General features: G+C 42.2%; 1 long non-coding RNA gene across 12 annotated transcripts in view; it reads right to left on the reverse strand.

The window, feature by feature from the left end:
* The window catches only part of LOC103348347 (uncharacterized), a 370,913-nt gene that overhangs the window by 193,077 nt on the left and 157,908 nt on the right, over positions 1-19,928 (reverse strand). For 8 of the 12 annotated variants that reach the window (XR_016216908.1, XR_016216907.1, XR_016216919.1 and 5 more), the window contains one exon: positions 12,213-12,339. This is a non-coding gene — a long non-coding RNA (uncharacterized LOC103348347). Of the gene's footprint in view, positions 1-9,762; positions 10,339-12,212; positions 12,340-19,928 lie in introns of those variants that run through there. The other 4 variants (XR_016216923.1, XR_016216921.1, XR_016216913.1 and 1 more) reach the window with 3 other exon arrangements.

The following is a 19,928-nucleotide window of genomic DNA, read 5'->3' on the forward strand; positions in this document are numbered from 1 at the left end:
CCACTTCCAATCCAGCTCTCTGCTATGGGCTGGGAAAGCAGTAGAAGATGGCCCAAGTCCTTGAGCCCCTGCACCCACGTGGGAGACCTGGAAGAAGCTCCAAGCTCCTGGCTTCAGATCAGCACAGCTGCAGCTGTTGCAGCAATTTGGGGAGTGAATCAGCGGATGGAAGACCTCTTTCTCTCTCTCTCTGCCTCTCTGTAACTCTTTCAAACAAATAAATACATCTTAAAAAAGAACAAGAACAAGAACGAAAGAAAGAAAGAACGGAAGAATGAAAAAAACAAAAGAAAGAAAGAATGAACAGAGAACAAGTTCTTGGGGCATTAAATAAAATTTCCCAAGCTGAAAATTCAGTACAACCACTGATGAAGATAAAACAAATATACGCTGATCAATCGTGTTTCCCTCCTACAGCAATGGTTTAATACCACTCTTAATTGGCCTATTTTTCCTAACACATTTTCCTTCTATGTCCTTGGCTACAGTGAAGGGCTCCTGATACTACAGACATCTGTCAAAGGTGCTGGCACCTGAGACTGGAAGACGTTTCAGTGAGTGAAGGGAAGACCGAGTGATGGGAGATGTGGAGCCCCAGTGTCATGCCTTTGCCAGTCTTCCTGGCTCAGTTTCTTCTGCTCCTCCCCCAAACAGATTCTATCCTCCCCTCCTCCACCCCCACCCCACCTCTGACATGGAGGAGACACTTATACTAGACTGAATCACACAGGTCGGATATGTGCATGGGCTCTGATATGAAGTTTCCCAAGAGGGACAGTCATGTCCGTTAGAACACCTATTAGCTTGCAATCTTTTAAACATCAACATCAGCGAAAAGGAAAGGACCCATTTTCTTCTTTTATTAAGATTTATTTATTTATTTAAAAGGAAGAGTTACAGAGAGGCAGAGGCAGATAGAGAGAAGTCTTCCATTAGCTACTCCCCAAATGGCTGCAACAGGAGGAGCTGCACCCATCCAAAAGACCCATTTCTTTGAATGGTCTTGGTCAATGTTGTTCTGAGAACATGCAATATGAAATAACAATGATTAGTATTAAATTGATGTGATAAATATACATAAAGTATACCAAGAATTAATTCTAGAATTCCTAAGAAAGAAGAATAAAATAAATAAATAACTGAAGACATTTTCTCAGAGTTTGAGGATTGTTAATTTTTAGATTTAGAGAATTTATCACAGAATAAAAATATCTTATATCAAACATACAGTGTTGGGGCCAGCGCTGTGGTGCAGCAGGTTAAAGCCCTGACTCGCAGTGTCAGCATCCCATACGGGAGTTCGAGTCCCTGCTGCCCCACTTTTAATACAGCTCTCTGCTATGGCTTGGGAAAGCAGTGGAGGATGGTCCAAGTCCTTGGGCCCCTGTACCACACTGAACACCTGGAAGAAGCTCCTGGCTCCTGGCTTCAGATCGGCTCAGCTCCTGCCACTGTGGCCAATTGGTGAGTGAACCAGCAGATAGAAGACCTCTCTCTGTTCCTACCTCTCTCTGTAACTCTTCTCTTTCAAATAAATAAAATAAATCTTTTAAAAAAATACAGCATCATGAAATTCCAGAACACTAGACATAAAGAGAAGAGATACAATCCTTACTTCATACCATATATCAGAATTGATACTGTGCAGATTTAAAACTTAAATGTCAAAGTCAAAACTTTAAAAGCTTTTAAAAAAGCATATAGCATAGTTTCTTTATGCATTTACAGTAACATAAATTTTAAATAAGTCACAATTTATAAAGAAAAACTATGACACCTTTGATGACAGTAAGCTTAAAACTTCTGTTTCATCAAGGATACTAGATCAAAGACTGCTGAATCATTGACTCATCCTCCTGTCCTCAGAGACTGCATTTCTCAGTCTCACCTGCTATAATAAATGACCCTCTAGTTGCTTACTGGCCAAATGAAGTGCATTAATTTGGGACAAGTTACACTCTCTCACTTTAAAGACACATGAGTAACTGTTTTGGTATTTCTCAGAGTTCAAGACATTTGTAAGGAGCACTGGCTTTGGGCCCAGGAGGGAGTAGTACTCCCTTGTGGTTAAGGACAGCACTCTGGAACCTCTCAGCTCTGCCAGCTACTGGCTGTGTGAACTTAGATAAATAACCTCACCTCTCTGTGCCTCATCTTTCTCATCTATAAAATGTGGGACATAACAGGGCCTACTGCATGCAGGTATTGTAGAGTTTCTATGCTACACAGTAAGTGCTCAAATATCTGCACTTTTATTACATTATTGAAAAGGATTTAATCCACAGCTAGAATGACAAACTGGGAGGTATTCATAGTAGCAATGCACAAAGATAAATTTTTCACTGTCTAGGAGATCCCTGATGCATAGCAGATACTCAGTAACATTTTTGAATTAGCAAATAAATATGAAAATAAGTAACAAGAAGGTCTATATGGAGGCTGGCATGATCAAAAGGGACTTAAGTCCCTCAGTTCTATTCAGCAATTATTCTCAGTGTTTCACCACCCCAGTTCACATTAGAATCATCTGGGGAACTTTTTAAAAACACTAGTGATAGGACAGGCACTTGACACAGCAGTTAAGATACTGTTTGGGATACCTGTGGGGAGCAACTCGGACTAGACTGTTACTCGAATTAAGACTTACTCTATGCATCTGCTCTCCCACAATATGGCGCTGGGAGAGGAGGAAACAGCTTCTACACAGCTGCCTCCAGTTCAACCAATAAATAGCAGGACCTGCTCCTGATTGGAGGAGAGCAGCGTACTCGGCGTGTGGGTAGCAGAGTTGGGATTGGTGGAAGAGGACTATAAAGGAGGAGAGAGACAACATGCACCAGGAACATCTACCTGAAGGAACACCTGTGCAGCCCCCAAGAGAGCCGGCCGGCCGGCCGGCGGTGTGCCGCTCCCCCGCGGAAGTGGGGAATGTGGCAGGGGGAACCGCCCTTCCACGGAGGTGGAAGGGTCGGTAGCCAACCCGGGAAGAACCAGCAGCAAACCCGGGGAGGGCCGAGCAGACAAAAGAACAGCGCAGGGTCCTGTGTCGTTCCTCCACGAAGAGGGGGAGCGATAGATACCCACATCCCATATTGGAGTGCCTGTTCAAATTCTGACTCCTCAGCTTCTGACCCAGCTTCCTGTCAGTGTGCACCCAGGAAAGCAGTAGGCAATGGCTCAAATACTTGGGTTCTTGCCACCCACGAGAGAGACCAATGGAGTTCTGGGCTCCTGGCATCAGCCTGGTTCAGTCCTGGCTGTCGCAGGCATTTGGGGAATGAATCAGCAGATGAAAGATCTTGCTCGTGGCCAGCACTGTGGCGCAGTGGATTAAAGCTCCAGCCTGCAGCACCCGCATCCCATATGGCCGTAGGTTCGAGTCCCGGCTGCTCCACTTCCAATCCAGCTCTCTGCTTTGGCCTGGGAAAGCAGTGGAAGATGGCCCAAATCCTTGGGCCCCTGCACCGGTGTGGGAGACTTGGAAGAAGCTCCTGGCTCCTGGCTTTGGATCAGCTCAACTCTGCCCATTGGGGTTATTTGGGGAGTGAACCAGTGGAATGGAAGATCTCTCTCTGTGTTTCTACCTCTCTCTGTAACTCTGTCTTTCAAATAAATAAAATAATTCTTAAAAAAAAAAGATCTTGCTCTTGCTGTCTCTCTGCCTTTTAAATAAAGTGAAATCGGCCAGCGCCGCGGCTCACTAGGCTAATCCTCTGCCTTGCAGCGCCGGCACACCGGGTTCTAGTCCCGGTCGGGGCGCCGGATTCTGTCCCAGTTGCCCCTCTTCCAGGCCGGCTCTCTGCTGTGGTCAGGGAGTGCAGTGGAGGATGGCCCAAGTACTTGGGCCCTGCACCCCATGGGAGACCAGGATAAGTACCTGGCTCCTGCCATCGGTTCAGCACGATGCGCCGGCCACAGTGCGCCAGCCGTGGCGGCCATTGGAGGGTGAACCACCGGCAAGGGAAGACCTTTCTCTCTGTCTCTCTCTCTCACTGTCCACTCTGCCTGTCAAAAAATAAAAATAAATAAATAAATAAATAAATAAAGTGAAAATCAATTTAAAAAATAAAAACACCAGCGGCTTTTGTTCCTTACTGTCTACATCTATAAAATGGAGATAATAACAATTCATTCTTCAGAGGCTTGTTGTGATGATCAAGTGGGTTAGTAAAAATAAGGAGTTTAAACAGTATCTGGCATATAGAAAGCATTATAGATACTTTTTAAATATACTTGGGGCCTGTGTTGTGGCACAGCGGAGTAAGCCTCCACCTGCAATGCCAGCACTGGTTAGAGTCTCAGCCGCCCGGCTTCTGATCCAGCTCCTTGCTAGTGTGCCTGGAAAAACGGCAGATAATGGCCCGAGTACTTGGTTCCCTGCACCCAATGGGAGATAGAGATGGATTTCCAGGCTCCTGGTTTAGTCTGCCCTACCCTGGCAGTTGTAGCCATCTGGGGAATGAACCAGTGGATGGAAGATTGCTCTGTCTCTGTAACTCTGTTATTCAAATAAATAAATATTATCCTTAAAAATGTTAGTGTTTGCGGTCCTCGTTCAAGAAAAGAGAATAAGAATGACTTGGGGGAATTTTATAGAAATATATTAGGCAACAGGCACTTTTCACAAGCCATCTGATTTGAATCTTCCCTATAACACTATAAAGTAAGTAATGTACCCATTTCACAGCTGAGAATATGTAGGTCCTGAACTGCATGACTATTACATGTACTCAGGGACATTTTCATTCTCCAAGGCACTGCAAGTGTTTCCTTCAGAGAAGACCTTATCTTCTGAAGTTATTCTTTCCAAGGACACAGCCCTATTATGCTGTGCTAAAGATCTTCAAAGCTGCTTACCTGCTAGCTGCACCATAATCACAGAAACTCAGAAACTGCTGTTAAGTCACCTTCGTGCCCCACATCTCCAGGGAAACTGATTTCAGACCTGTTCATCTTTCCCCATGGGTGCTTTTTCCCTCTATGGCCCCAAACCTCAGCCAGGTCTAGGAGAGGCTGTCTTGGAAGGGTCCATCATCCCATGTGCCCACCCTCTCACCCTGATTCCTTTTGGCAACTCTGCCTAATCTCACCAGAAACCTATCTAATTTTGTTAGTTTCCCCAAATAAGCAACCTGCCATTATCAATGGCTTCAACTGTAGCTTTGCTCTCTATTTCCTTGATACTTTTTAGAATAGTTGAGATATAATTTAGTATAGTGAATTTCACCCTTCCAGTGCACAATTTTGATTTCTGATGGACAGGCACAATCATGTAGCTCTCAGCATGACGATACAGAGGAGCTGAATGACTCTCAAAAGCTCTCTTATGACCCTCTGTGGTCACTTCCTCTCTGTGGCCTCCAGCCCCAAGCAACAGTTATCTGTTTCCTTTTCTCCAGTGGTACGTTTTCTGGAATGTCACATAAATGCAATCATATAGGAGGTAGATTTTTGAGTCTGGATTCTTGCACTTAGCATAACGCATCTGAGATTCAGCTACACTGTTGGCTTGTGTCACAACTCAGTTCCTTCTTACTGCTCAGTGGAGCTCCATTGTTTAGACGGACTACAGCTAGTTTCCCCGTTCACTAACGAAGGCCTCTGAGATTGTTTCAAGCTTCGGATGCTTATGAGTAAAGCTTTTAACATTTGCATATAGCTTTTGACGTGAGCAAAATTTTTAATATGTTTGGGTTAACATCTTAAAATGGAATTACTAGGTCACATGGCAAGTATACTTTACCTTTATAAGAAACTCCTGAACTGTCTTCCCAACTGGCTATACAATTCTGTGTTCCCACCAGCAAAGGATGAAGAGTTCCGGTTGCTCCACATCCTCACCAACATGGGGTACTGTCAGTTTTGAGGGTTTGGTTTTGTTTTGGCCACCTAATTATGTACATAGTGGCATCTCACTGTGTGTTTAATTTGCATTTCCCTAATGATGTTTATCATCTTTTCATGTGTTTATTGAGAGTTTCTATATTTTTAAAGTGTCTCTTTTTTGTGTTTTAAAACTTTATTTATTTGGGAGTCAGAATTATAGAGAGGCAGAAGCAGAGGGAGAGGCAGAGAGAGAGAGAGAGAGACATGGAGGGAGGGAGAAAGGGTTCTTCCATATACTGGTTCACTCCCCAAATGATCACAAATAGCTGGAGCTGGGTGGCTCCAAAGCCTGGAGCTTCCTCTGGGTTTCCCACATGGGTATAGGGGCCAAAGAACTAGGAAAATTCTCTATGCTTTCCCAAGCACATTAGCAGAGAGCTGGATCAGAAGTGGAACAACTGGGATTCGAACAGGTGCTCATATGAGATGCTGGCATTGTAGGTGGCTGCTTTACCACTATGCCACAGTGCCAGCCCCTGAAGTTTCTTTATGATGTGCTTGCCAATTTTAATTATTTTTTCCCTTGAATTCCAAGAGTTCTTCATATATTCTGGATGCAAGTCCTAAATCACACATGAATTTCCTTTGCTTGCTTTTTTATTCTCCCAGAAACTCCCTCTGACATTTCTTTGATGACACTAGAAACAGTCCTTCGTCCAGAACCGCTAGTCACAAAGAAGGCCAGATCATAAAGGAATAAGACAGGAAAGGTATCCATGATTATAATTACCAAAAATCTCTCCCTATCTTCATCCTATTCTACACAAGTTATAACTATACAGCAGGTCTATGATAAGAGGGAAAATAAGAAACAAAATAATATAGAAGTCTTATAAGAGTGGGCCAAATTAGTTTGGGGAGAGAGGTAGGTCAGTAGCCATTTCAACCTGAGACAGAAGCTACCATTTTCATGGAATTTCCTTGCCTCCAGTGCTATCAGGAATAATCTGATTGTCTGAGCAGTACAGCCAGAATAGAGAGGAAGAAGTCAGAGCTCTAAGAGGAGGGGACCATAAGAAAAGAGAGGAAGAACGGTACCCTGTGTCCGTCAGTGGGATTCAATATGTACTGAGTGACAACTTCTTAGTTACATCTTCTGGAATCCTAGTTTGATTCTTAGAAAGACTCAGGCAGGAAAGGCTTGGAGGCAGGTAATCTATTTAGGAGTAGAAGGAGCACCAGGAGGGGCTTGCAGCTGTGTTTGCAAATCAGTGCACAAAAGATTACAAATCTCAGTACTCCATAGCAAAGAAGGGGGCAAAGGTGAAGCTGTATGCTAGTAGATTGTCACCCACCTTCTATTACTAAGGACAAAGCAAGAAAGAGAATGAGCTCAGCTGCCTCTCTCTTTCCACTACACTTCTGCTTTCAGGAAGCAGATACACAGACACATGCACACACATACACACACACACACACACAAAGACTTCAAAAAACAAATGGAAACTTCACATTATCTTTTAATTCTACTTTTGACTAACTTTTTGAAATCTCATATATTTTTTCATAGTATATAAATTATATTATACAAACTCTAAGTATATCATTCAATATATGATATGCAACTATATAGTATATGCTATAACTATATAATTTGCATATTTTATATTTTAATAAGTAGATAATCCATTACTGGCTTTTAACTCTAACCAAGTAACTAAAAGCAACTTATAATTTGTAACTCTGTATGACTTACTTGACCTGAGAATATACTATGGTTTTCAAGCACTCACAGCTTATAAGGTGTGCAAAATGATAATTTCAAATTTCCCACATTTCTATAGCAAACATAAATAGGCAATCCATTTTATTTCCTTTTTCTTGATAGACAACTAAAGCAGCAATACACAAATACACATTCCTATTGGCACAGATGACACCAAATGACTTATACCCAAGTAAATCCCGAAATGTATCCTCTCCTACAGCTTTCATGCTGACCCCTAAACTTGGAGTTATTTGCTTAATTATCAGTGTTCACAAAGGGTTGCTCCACATTGTGGTACTTTGTGCAAGATGACTGCATCAGAAAACATCAACATGGATCCTCAGCTATAATGAGCAGTAGATTAACCCAGGGACATGCCATCAAACCATCTGCCAAAGGTACAGTTGACAAAGCCTTCATCAGTCAGTACTGATATAAATATCGTGCTCCTCGCTGGATCATTTGCAATGTGCCTCTCAGAGCTAAATCAGTACTCTAATTGCAACATCAGTTACGGGCCCTGCTTGGTGATGAGAGAGGCAAAGATATGAGGATGTTCTCAACAGAAGCTATTTATACATGCCACGTAGTCCCTCATTATTTGTAGGGAGGGGATGGGAAGAGATTGAAAGTTGACATGGCTAAAAATTGAAGCCACGCACTGTCCTCTGTACCATTCTGGCTAGAAAGAAAACACTAGCTATTCCCTTTCCAAGAGGAAAAGCTAAGAAACCGCAACTCATGTGAGAAGATAGTCTACCCAGGAGCCAACTGACATTTCACCGCCAATACGCCTTTGTAATGTTCTTACAACCATCCAAGACTTCAGGAAACTAAGGAAAACAAAATGCAAATTTTAGAAGCTCCAAATTAAACAAGCACTCTCAGTAGAATCTCCTTTTATAGGGTCCTTGCTGTGGTGTAGTGGGTTAAGCTGCTGCCAGCAGCAACAGCATCTCATACCAGCACAAGTTTGTGTCCTGGCTGTTCCACTTCCTATGCACCTCCCTGCTAATGTGCCTGGGAAAGCAGCAGAAGATGGCCCAAGTGCTTAAGTCCCTGCCACCCAAGTGGAAGACCAGGATGAAGCTCCTGGCTCCTGGCTTCCATCTGGCCCAGGCCTGGCTGTTGCAGCCATTTGGTGAGTGAACCAACAGATGGAAGACCTTTCTCTGTCTCTCCCTCTCTCTGTAACCCTGTAACTCTCTGTAATCTAGATTGTGTTTATTTATTTGAGAGGCAGATTACAAAGAGGCAGAGGCTGAGGCAGACAGAGAAAAATCTTTCATCTGCTGGTTCATTCTGCAAATAGCCACAATGGCCAGGGCTGGGCCAGGCCGAAGCTAGGAGCTTCATCCAGACTCCCATGTGGGTACAGGAGACCCAGCACTTGGGTCATCTTCCACTGCTTTCCCAGACCATAAGCAGAGAGCTGGATCAGAAGAGGAGCAACTGGAATTTGAACCAGCACTTATATGGGATGCCAGTGCCACAGGCGGAAGCTTAGCCTACTATGCCACAGCACCAGCTCCAATAAATAAATCTCTCTTTTTTTTTTTTTTTTTTTGACAGGCAGAGTGGACAATGAGAGAGAGAGACAGAGAGAAAGGTCTTCCTTTTGCCGTTGGTTCACCCTCCAATGGCCGCCACGGCTGGCGCGCTGCAGCCGGCACACGGCGCTGATCTGAAGGCAGGAGCCAGGTGCTTATCCTGGTCTCCCATGGGGTGCAGGGCCCAAGGACTTGGACCATCCTCCACTGCACTCCCTGTCCACAGCAGAGAGCTGGCCTGGAAGAGGGGCAACCGGGACAGAATCTGGCGCCCCAACCGGGACTAGAACCCGGTGTGCCAGCGCCGCAAGGCGGAGGATTAGCCTATTGAGCTGTGGCACTGGCCAATAAATAAATCTTAAAAGAAAAAAAGACTCCCTTTTACCCATAAAGGTAGAGAGCTATAGATTAGAAAATTGATTTAGTTATTTCAAATGTTTAATTAATAAAAAACCTAGATTTTAATATGAAAAAACTTCCTGGAACACAGCATTCAATTATTAATTACATATTCATAAATTAATGTATGCCAGGAGATGCAAAATATAGCACAAGAAGGACATCAAATGCAAGGTACAAAATACAATTGGGAAGAAAGCTCTAATAACTGCATTTATTAGTTTAATAAATTCCTCCAACAATTCAATTATAGATATATTATTAGACATGTGTTAATAATAAAAAAACTACAGTTCAGAAGATTAATCCACCCAAGTCACATATCATTTAAGTAGGATTTTCAATACTCAAATGCTCATCTCTTCTTAATCATTTACACTAAAATATTGTTTTTTATTCTACATATTTGTACCAACCTCACATTTTGTCAGCATAACTTTGGCTTCTCATCTCATTAAGTGACCTATTCCTGACCTCTTGGGGACCTTTCTCTCTCTTGACCTTTCTCCATGCATCTTTAGGCTGTGAACCCAACGTGAACGGCTTGACTTTGCTAATTTCCCAGCTCAAATCTAACAATCAGATCACGATTAATTCAGCTCTTCCCCATCTGAAATGAAGTTTTTCCCTAAGCCTCCTTGCTACCCAAAATTGCCCACATGTCAAACACCTGGTCTTGCACAAATCAGCTGGTGGTGGGTGGGGAAGCCCCTGTAGGCATGGGCTGTCATCAGCATTGTCCTCCAGCAGATTGAAGAACTGGGGTTGACTTGGATAATACAAGAATGGAACAATCTGAAACCATCAAAAATGACACTGTACAAGAATATTAACAACATGAAAAAGATTCACTCTCAGTTAAAAAAAAACACTACTGCCAAACTCAAGTAAAATTAGGTCTCTTATTTTTTGTGTGAGCAACCCTATTCTGAAAATCTGAACTCCAAAGTGCCCTGACACCCAAAATCAACATAATGCTCAAAATGTTTTAAATTTGGGGGATTAGGGCTGCTCAATGAGTAAAATCCAAAAATAAAGATGCAAATATTCCAAAATATTCTAAAATAAAGCGAAAAAACCTCAGAACAAAAACTGAACCACTTCTGTTACCAGGCATTCTGGATAACAGATACTACTTGTGTACACGTACACTTATATAATTGTCTACATATGCTAAAGGTTACCTTCAGGACTAAAGGTAATGTTATCTTTCTTATCCATTTCTGTATTATTTGAACTAATAATAAATTTATATGCCTTTTATACTGAACAAATATGCAAATATTTTCTCTTTTGGAAGAAATTAGAATCTATGCCAACCATTAGACAAATATTTTTTTGAATTTATCTTTTAAAGGGATGAACTTAAAAATTTACCTATCAGTACCGGTGCTGTGGTATAGTAGGTAAAGCTGCCACCTGCAATGCTGGCATCCCTTATGAGTGCTGGTTAGAGTTCTGGCTGCTCTACTTCCAATCCAGCTCTCTCTATGCACTGGGAAAGCAGTAGAAGATGGCCCCAGTCCTTGGGCCCCTGCACCCACGTGGGAGACCTGGAGGAAGCTCCTGACTCCTGGCTCTGGATAGTCGCAGCTCCAGCTGTTGCAGCCATTTAAGGAATGAACCAGCACTTTCTTTCTCTCTCTCTCTGCCTCTGCCTCTCTGTAAATCTGCCTTTCAAATAAATAAATCTTTTTTAAAAATTTACCAATGAACTTTCATTGCCATATTGGCAAGATAAAATTTCAGATTAAAAAAGTTCAATAATATAACACTGAATAATTGGGCTATATTTCATCCATAAAATGATTACTTTGGAATTTCAATTATTATTTTATTTTACAAAGATATTATATGGGTATAACATGCAATATATTAATTGGAGAAAAAGTAACAAAATAAATTATTGGATGGTTCTATTTTACAGTTAAAATTGGATTAAATATATAAGTACTAATGCCTAGAAAATAATCTGGATAATTTAACAAAAAATGGGAGGAATTAAAAATTATTTTAATTTTCTCATTTTATTATCTCTATTTTTTATTATTCTACAATGAACCTGCATCACATTATGTAATTTTAGAATTAAAAATTGAGGGGTCAGTGCTGTGGTGTAGCAGGTAAAGCTTCTGCCTGCAGCACCAGCATCCCTTATGGATGTCAGTTCAAGTCTTGGCTGCTCTACTTCCAATCCAGCTCCCTGCTAACATGCTTGGGAAAGCAGCGGAAGATGGCCCAAGAGCTTGGGCCCCTGTACCCACATGGGAGACCCAGAAGAAGCTCTTGGCTCCTGGATTCTGCCTGCCCCAGCCCAAGTCCTTGTGCCCATTTGGGGAGTGAATCAGCAGATGAAAGACCTCTCTGTAACTCTGCCTTTCAAATAAAGAAAATGAATCTTTAAAAAAATACAAATTGAGTTTTTGCTCAATTTTAGGTTTATATTTTGTTTAATGTAAATATCAATCACTCTGACTGGGATTGAAGACTTTTCATTCTTAGACATCTCACTTGACACTACTTAGAACATACAGAGAAACAGATCAGCTATTACAGTTATGTAGTAAGTCACAAAACCTAGATCAGCAAGAGTACTTTTTCATACAGAAGACAGAGACAATCTCTCTATCGCTGATTTAGATTTTCTTAGTAAATTTTCATTTACTCACCGTTGAGTGGCAGATGGCCCCTAGTGGTTGGCTCTACTCTAATGACGCCTCTGCAGAATCCTGTGCTCCTCGTATCCATGGTAACAAAATTTCTGTGAGAATTCTTATTTGCAAACTTGGCAAGCTGCTGGAAAGTAATAGTGAGGAAACACAGATGAACATTCGAATGCAATATAGTATTCACTGTAGCGGCAATCTGAAAATTGTACCTTTATAAAAAACTATTGTCTTCCTCAAACTAAAAGTCAAAAATAGGGTTAGTATATTCCAGTGACTCCACCCGGGATACAAACCTAAAAGAATCGAAAGCAAGGACTTGAATAGATATTAATATACCCATGTTCAGAGCAGTATTATTCACAGTAGCCAGAAGGAAGACACAACCCAGATGTCCATCAAAGGATGAATGGATAAACAAAACAAAACATTCATTCTTAAAATATCCAGTCTTCAGCAAGAAGGAAATTCTGACACATGCCACAACATGATTGACATTATGCTAAGTCAAATAAGCCAGTCCCAAAAGGACAAATACTGTATGATGCCGCTTAAGCGGTACCTAGAATAACCAAGTTCATAGAGACAGATGGTAGAATGCTGGTTTCTAGAGCTAGGAGAGAGGGAATGACGAATGAGTGTTTAACAGGTATAGAATTTCAGTTTTGAAGACAGATCAAGCAATGGCTGCACAACCATGTGAATACATTGAATACAATTAAACTGCATACTTAAAAAATAGTCAAGGGCATATTTTATATTTTTAGAAAAAAGAATTATATAAATAGAAAAATCATTGTCCTAAAATAATTCCATAGATTATTTATCTCTGAAATATACTTGTATTTCAGAATTGTCCTTTTTCAATTTTCATGGTTACTGGCCTTCCTTGTATGTGACCTGAATTAACACAATAGGCTCTAGAACTTGGGCATTCCTTTCCCACTCTAACTCAATTTTCCCATATCTCCAACACTATTTACTACTTTTAATAACAAATTTTCTCAAAGATACAGAAAAAAATGCAACAAGCACCCATTTACTCAACACCCAGATTTTTAAATGTTATTGTTTTTCACATCTTTTTTGTATCCCGTGCTAATCCCATTCATCTCCTTCCCAGAGGTAAAAGAATCAGTGTATATATTCAGTGCATATTCTCATACTTACACAACACATACATATATATTGTGTATACATGTAAATGCACATACTGTGTATAACATTGTTACATAAATATTATCATATAATACATATCTTTCTTCAACTCATTCCTTTCACATGGAGTTTTAGGATTTAATATTTGCCCTGCAGGTTTCCTGCCTTGTTTTGAATCCTTTCTCTATCCCTCTCTCCTCTATTGGTAATGGATATGTATACCCCTTGCCTATCCCACCATTTTATCTTGGAAGTAATTATCTTGTTTTTGAATTCACAGTTCACAGCTAAGAGATCTTGTCTTGAGTCTCAGAGGAGACTTTGGACTATGGATTTTTTAATTAATGTTGGGCTGAGTTCAAACTTGGGGGCTTTGGGGGATTTTATATTGCATGTGAGGATGTGAATTTTGGGGAGCCAGAAATAGAATATTATGAAATTGAACAGGACAAGGCTCCCTAAACTCGTGCAGCTGTTTCACTCTGAAGTCTTACATAAAATGTGGATGGACTAGGGGAGAGATCTGATCTAGTTATATATTCATGAGGTTGGTCTGTCAGGAGATCTCCAGGTCATTGGGGGTTTGCCTTCAGACAGCACCTCTCATAGGAGGGTGCTTATTGCAGTTCAGTGGCCGAGCTTCACTCTCTGCCTCCTGGCTCACCATGAACCCCATCTCTGCACCCACTCCATTGGTCCCAGCCTCCATCAGCTATCAGACTAACAGAACCACATGATCCTGCAGTTTGAACTAGAAGCCCAAAAAGATCTTTCCTTCCCAGAGGAAAAGCACATTCTAGGTGCTAGCACTTTGTCAGGTCTATGTGTCGCAAATACCTCTCCGTGTCAACCAGTTTCTCTTCGATTTGTATGTGGTATCTTTGTCTTGGTGATTTGTATTTATTATGTTCTTGTCTTAAGAAATCTTTCTCTACTCTAAAGTAATGAAGATGTTGCCTACATTTTCTTCCTTTAGTTTTAAAGTTTCTATTCTGGGGCCAGCATGATAGCATAGTAAGCTAAGCCCCCGTCTGCAGTGCCAGCACCCGATATGGGCGCTGGTTCAAGTCCCAGCTGTTCCTCTTCCAATCCAACTCTCAGCTTATGTCCAAGGAAAGCAGTTGAAGATGGCCCAATTCCTTGGGCCCCTGCAGCCACGTGGAAGACCTGGAAGAAGCTCCTGACTCCTGGCTTTGGATCAGTCAGCTCCAGCCATTGTGGCCATATGAGGAGTGAACCAGTGGATGGAAGACTTTTCTTTCTGTCTCTCCCTCTAACTCCATTTCTCAAATAAATAAATAAATAAAGTCTTTAAGAAAAATAATAAATAGAGTGTATATCTCACATTTAGGTCTTAAATACATCTAAATATGTTTATTCACACAAATGGATATCTATTCTTCCATGTGAATTATTCAAGTATTTCTTATTGAATAACCAAATGTTGATTATAACATCTTTATGTTATGTATTATCATATACACTTGGATCTGAGTTTATATGTCAGCTATCAATTTTTTTTTGACAGACATAGTTAGACAGTGAGAGAGAGACAGAGAGAAAGGTCTTCCTTTTTCCATTGGTTCACCCCCCAAATGGCCGCTACGGCCAGTGCGCTGCGCCGATCCAAAACCAGGAGCCAGGTGCTTCCTCCTAGTCTCCTATGCAGGTGCAGGGCCCAAGCACTTGGGCCATCCTCCACTGTCTTCCCAGGCCACAGCAGAGAGCTGGACTTGAAGAAGAGCAACTGGGACAAAATCTGGCATCCCAACTGGGACTAGAACCTGGGATGCCGGCGCCACAGGCAGAGGATTAGCCAAGTGAGCCACAGCGCCAGCAGCTATCAATTTTTTAAAAGATTTATTTGAAAGGCAGAGTTACAGAGAAAGAGGGAAAGACAAAAAAGAGAGGTCTTCCATCCACTGGTTCACTCCCCCAAATGGCCACAATAGCAGGGGCTGGGCCAGCCCAAAGCCAGGAGCTTCTTCCAGGTTGGGTCATCTTTCGCTGCTTTCCTAGGCACATTAGAAGGGAGTTGGAGTGGAAGTGGGGCAGTTGGGACTCGAACCAGTGCCCATACAAGATGCCAGTGCAGCAGGCAGCTTAACCTACCAGGGCACAACACCAGCCCCAGCTATCAACTTTTACTAGTTTTCCTATTAAAGCCTTCTAAATCTTTACTAATTTTTGGCCTATTTATCAGTTTCTGAGAGAGATATATTAAAAATCTCTTCCATTTTAATAATAAGTTTGTTGATTTCTCCTGATCATATTTTTCTGTTACATATTTGAGGGTTAAGTTATATGTATATGAATATGTATATAATACATAATATGTATATAATACATAATATGTATATAATACATAATAAGTTATATATGTATATGTATAAGAATCCAAGATAGTAATCTTTTCCTGGAAACTTGCACCTTTAAGTAATGACTTTTGCATCCCCAAGAATAACTATTGTATAAAATTTCTTAACTGATGTTAACATTGTTAAGCCAGGTATTTTTTGCTTAGTAGTCTATATTTTTCTCCCATTCTTCAATTTTCAAGTTTCCTATCTCATGTTTTAGGAAGGTACATTATGTTTCCCCTCTGGATGAAAACTTTACATTCTATTTTATTATTTTGATGGTCAGCTTCAAAAATTTTTTTTTTTTTGACAGGTAGAGATATAGACAGTGAGAGAGTCAGAGAGAAAGGTCTTCCTTCCATTGGTTCACTCCCCAAATGGCCGCCACGGCCGGCACTACACCGATCCAAAGCCAGGAGCCAGGTGCTTCTTTCTGGTATCCCATGTGGGTGCAGGGGCCCAAGCACTTGAGCCATCCTCCATTGCCTTCCTGGGCCACAGCAGAGAGCAGGACTGGATGAGGAGCAACCAGGACTAGAACCTGGAGTCCATATGGGATGCCAGCGCCACAGGCAGAGGATTAACTAAGTGAGCCATGGCGCCGGCCAACTTCAATTTTTAACAATACTTAACTAACATTTCAAAGTTAACCAATTCCACTATCTGTATCAGGAAAAAAAATCAGCTCCTTAAAAACACTTTAATTTTAAGGGCTGGCATTGTAGCACAGGTTAAATCACCACCTGTGATGCTGGTATTCCATATCAACACCAAATTGAGTCCCAGCTGTTCCACTTCCAATCTGGCTCCCTCCTAATGCACTTGGGAAAGCAGTGGAAGATGATCCAAGTATTTGAGACCCTGCCACCCACATGAGAGATACAGATGGAGTTCCAGGCTCCTGTCTTTAGCTTGACCCAGCCCTGGCCATTATGGCCTTTTGCGGCATGAACTATAGGATGCAAGATCTCTCATTTTCTGTTTCTCCCTCTCTCTGTAACTCTGCTTTGCAAATTAAAAAACAAAAACAAGCAAACAAAAAACATTTTAATTCTATCTCTTTGTGATGGTTTGTACACGGTTTGAGTATGGCCTCCAAATGTTAATGTGTTGGAAGCCTGGTTCCCAGTGTGGTGCATGGGAGTTGGTAGATCAGTGAGGGCACTGCCCTTGAAGAGATTAAGGTGTTTCTCGTGGGACTCTGAGTGAGTTCTCATGAGAATGAGTTATTATAGAAGAGTGAACCTGGCCCTAGAGTCATGCTCTGAGTGTTATCTCACCATATGATTTCTCCCTTTCACACATGCTCCCCCCATGATGCCATTTGCCATGTGATGAAGCCAAGGGCACCAGGGGAAGTAGGAAATTGCAAGAGCCAGTACAATGCTGTTTGGCTTTTCAGTTTCACTGAGCTAACTAAACCTCTTTTTTTAAATAAAAGTTACCCAGCCTCAAGGATTTCATTAGAATAACTGAAAATTGAATAATGCAGAAAATTGGCACCAAGAATGAGGTCACTGCTATAACTATATGTGAAAATATGGAAGTGGCTTTGGAATGGATAACAGGAAGAGTTTAGAAGAATTTGTTGGAATTTGGCTACAAAGCCAAGAATTCTATAAGCAGGGCACTCAGAGCAATTCTGGTGAGCTCTCAGAAGATGAGCAGACTAGAGAGCTGTTTCAGATGGAAAGGAAGATCCTACTGGAAGCTGGAGGAAGGTCACCATCGTTACGTTACACTGTAGCAAAGAACTTGGTTGCATTGTATTCATGCCTGGAACTATAAGGAACACTGGATTTAAGAATGATTGACTATAGGGCAGGTGTTCCACACAGCAGTTAGGGCACCAACTGGGACACTTGTATCTTATATCAAAGTGCCTGGGTCCAAGTCCCAGCTCTTCTTACTACCTAGCTTCTTGCTAATGCACACTCTGGGAGGCAGCAGGTGATGGCTCAAATACTTAGGTTCCTGCCACCTACATGGGAGACCCAGATTGAATTCCAGACTCCTGGCTTCAGCCTGCTCCAGTCCCAGTTTTTGTAGGCATTTAAGGAGTAGACCAGCAAGTGGAAAATATCTCTCTCTCTCTCTCTCTCTGCCTTTCAAATAGATTTTTTTTTTTTTTACAGTTCAATAGACTGATTTATCTAGTGGAAATCTCAGACTTCAGCATGGATATTATTGATAACTTTGAGTCAAATTTACACTGAAACTGAGGAGCAAAATAGAGTAGAAATATTTGGAAAATTCACAGCCTAGCCAGAGAGTCAAAAAGTCAATTCAGGGCAACAAGATGACAGTGTAACTGTTTGCTGAGAAGATCATCATGGACCCTATTTGACCATCTCAGAAATCTCTGAGGATTCCCCTCCCATCACAGGCCCAGAGGCCTAGAAGGGCAAATTTGTTCCAAAGGACAGAGCCCAGGGTACTCTCCAAGGCTCACTGCCAAGGGTCACTTGGCTGCCATCCTAGCCATGGTTCAAGTAGGTTGAGGCACTGCTCATGTGGGTGGCAAGCCTTGGAGGCATCCACAGGGAGCTGATTTTGCAGGTGCACAGAGTGGAAGAGTTATGGGGTCCTGCCAGCCTCTATTGAGATTTCAAAGGAAAGCTGGGGAGGCCAGGCCTAAGACTGCTCCAGTGCCAGAGGCCCTACAGAGAGCCCTGGGAAGGGGTGGTGTCTAGCGGAGTTGGGGGAATGGAAGTACAGAAAAGTAGCGCCACGGTCATGTGCAGCACCACCAGAGACAGCATACACTACTGTGTCTTCAATATTCTTCTTGTGGAAAAATATGTTTGCATCTACTTATTTTAAAATTCATAGAAAATTGCTAGACCAAAACCCTAATAAATATACTTTCCTTTCCCTTTCTCACATTTGTACCTTAAAGAAGGCATCTTCCCTTCCCCTAGTCTTATGAATGAAGTTTGCTCGAGAATTTCAGGAGCCTACTGAAAGGAGCTGATTTGGAATGGCAGATTTTATACCCAGCTACCAAAAGACTCCATCCAACTGAGGCTGAGCTCCACATCCAAGAATCCACTACCTGATTGATGCCCATTTCCCAGATGGACCATCACTAGAACTAACCCTGAGGAGCTTATGCTGAGGTGCAGTTGGTCAAGTCACCGCCTACAGCCCCAGCATCCCACATAGGCACCAGTTTGAATCCCAGTTGCTCCTCTTCCAATCCAGCTCTCTGCTAATGCATCTGGAAAAGCAGCAGCAGATGAACCAAGTCCTTGGGCTTCTGCACCCACATGGAAGACCTGGATAAGCTCCTGGCTCTTGGCTTCAGCCTACTCTAGTAATGATCATTGCGGCCATTTGGAAAGTGAATCAGCAGATAAATGCTCTCTTCCTATTTTTCTCTGTCTACCTCTCCCTCTCTCTCTGTAACTCTGCCTTTCAAAAAATAGATCTTTAAAAAAAAAAAAACACAACTAAGCCTGAAAATCTGCATAATTATCAACTGACTTGACTCATTTTTTTTTCTAACCTCACCCTGCAACTACCCCCTCGCCTTTAAAGCCCTTTCTGCTGGCTAATTGGGCAGAAAGAGCACATTGTAGATCAAGAAATCTCTCTTTCCCAAGATTGGCAGCTTCTTAACACAATTCTTTCCTCTGATCAACATTCCTCTCAGTGAACTGCCTAAGCAGCGAGCAGCATGCGCCCAATGATTTGTCCCGTACAAGAAGACTGAAAACGCCGGCGCCGCAGCTCACTAGGCTAATCCTCCACCTTGCGGCGCCGGCACACCGGGTTCTAGTCCCGATAGGGGCACCGGATTCTGTCCCAGTTGCCCCTCTTCCAGGCCAGCTCTCTGCTGTGGCCAGCGAGTGCAGTGTTGGATGGCCCAACTGCTTGGGCCCTGCACCCCATAGGAGACCAGGATAAGTACCTGGCTCCTGCCATCAGATCAGCGCGGTGCGCCGGCCACAGCACGCCAGCCATGGCGGCCACTGGAGGGTGAACCAACGGCAAAAGGAAGACCTTTCTCTCTGTCTCTCCCTCTCACTGTCCACTCTGCCTGTCAAAAAAAAAAAAAAAAAAAAAAAAAAAAAAAAAAAAGACTGGAAAGGCGGTTGCCTGTTGTCTTAGTCTGTTTTCTGTTGCTATAACAATAGACCTGAGACAAGGTGATTTACAAAGAAGTTCAATTGGATCATGGTCCTGGGGGCTGGGCAGA

The sequence above is a fragment of the Oryctolagus cuniculus genome, chromosome 11 (assembly GCF_051225735.1).
Source record: "Oryctolagus cuniculus isolate XC-2025 breed Fujian yellow rabbit chromosome 11, ASM5122573v1, whole genome shotgun sequence".
NCBI lineage: Eukaryota > Metazoa > Chordata > Mammalia > Lagomorpha > Leporidae > Oryctolagus > Oryctolagus cuniculus.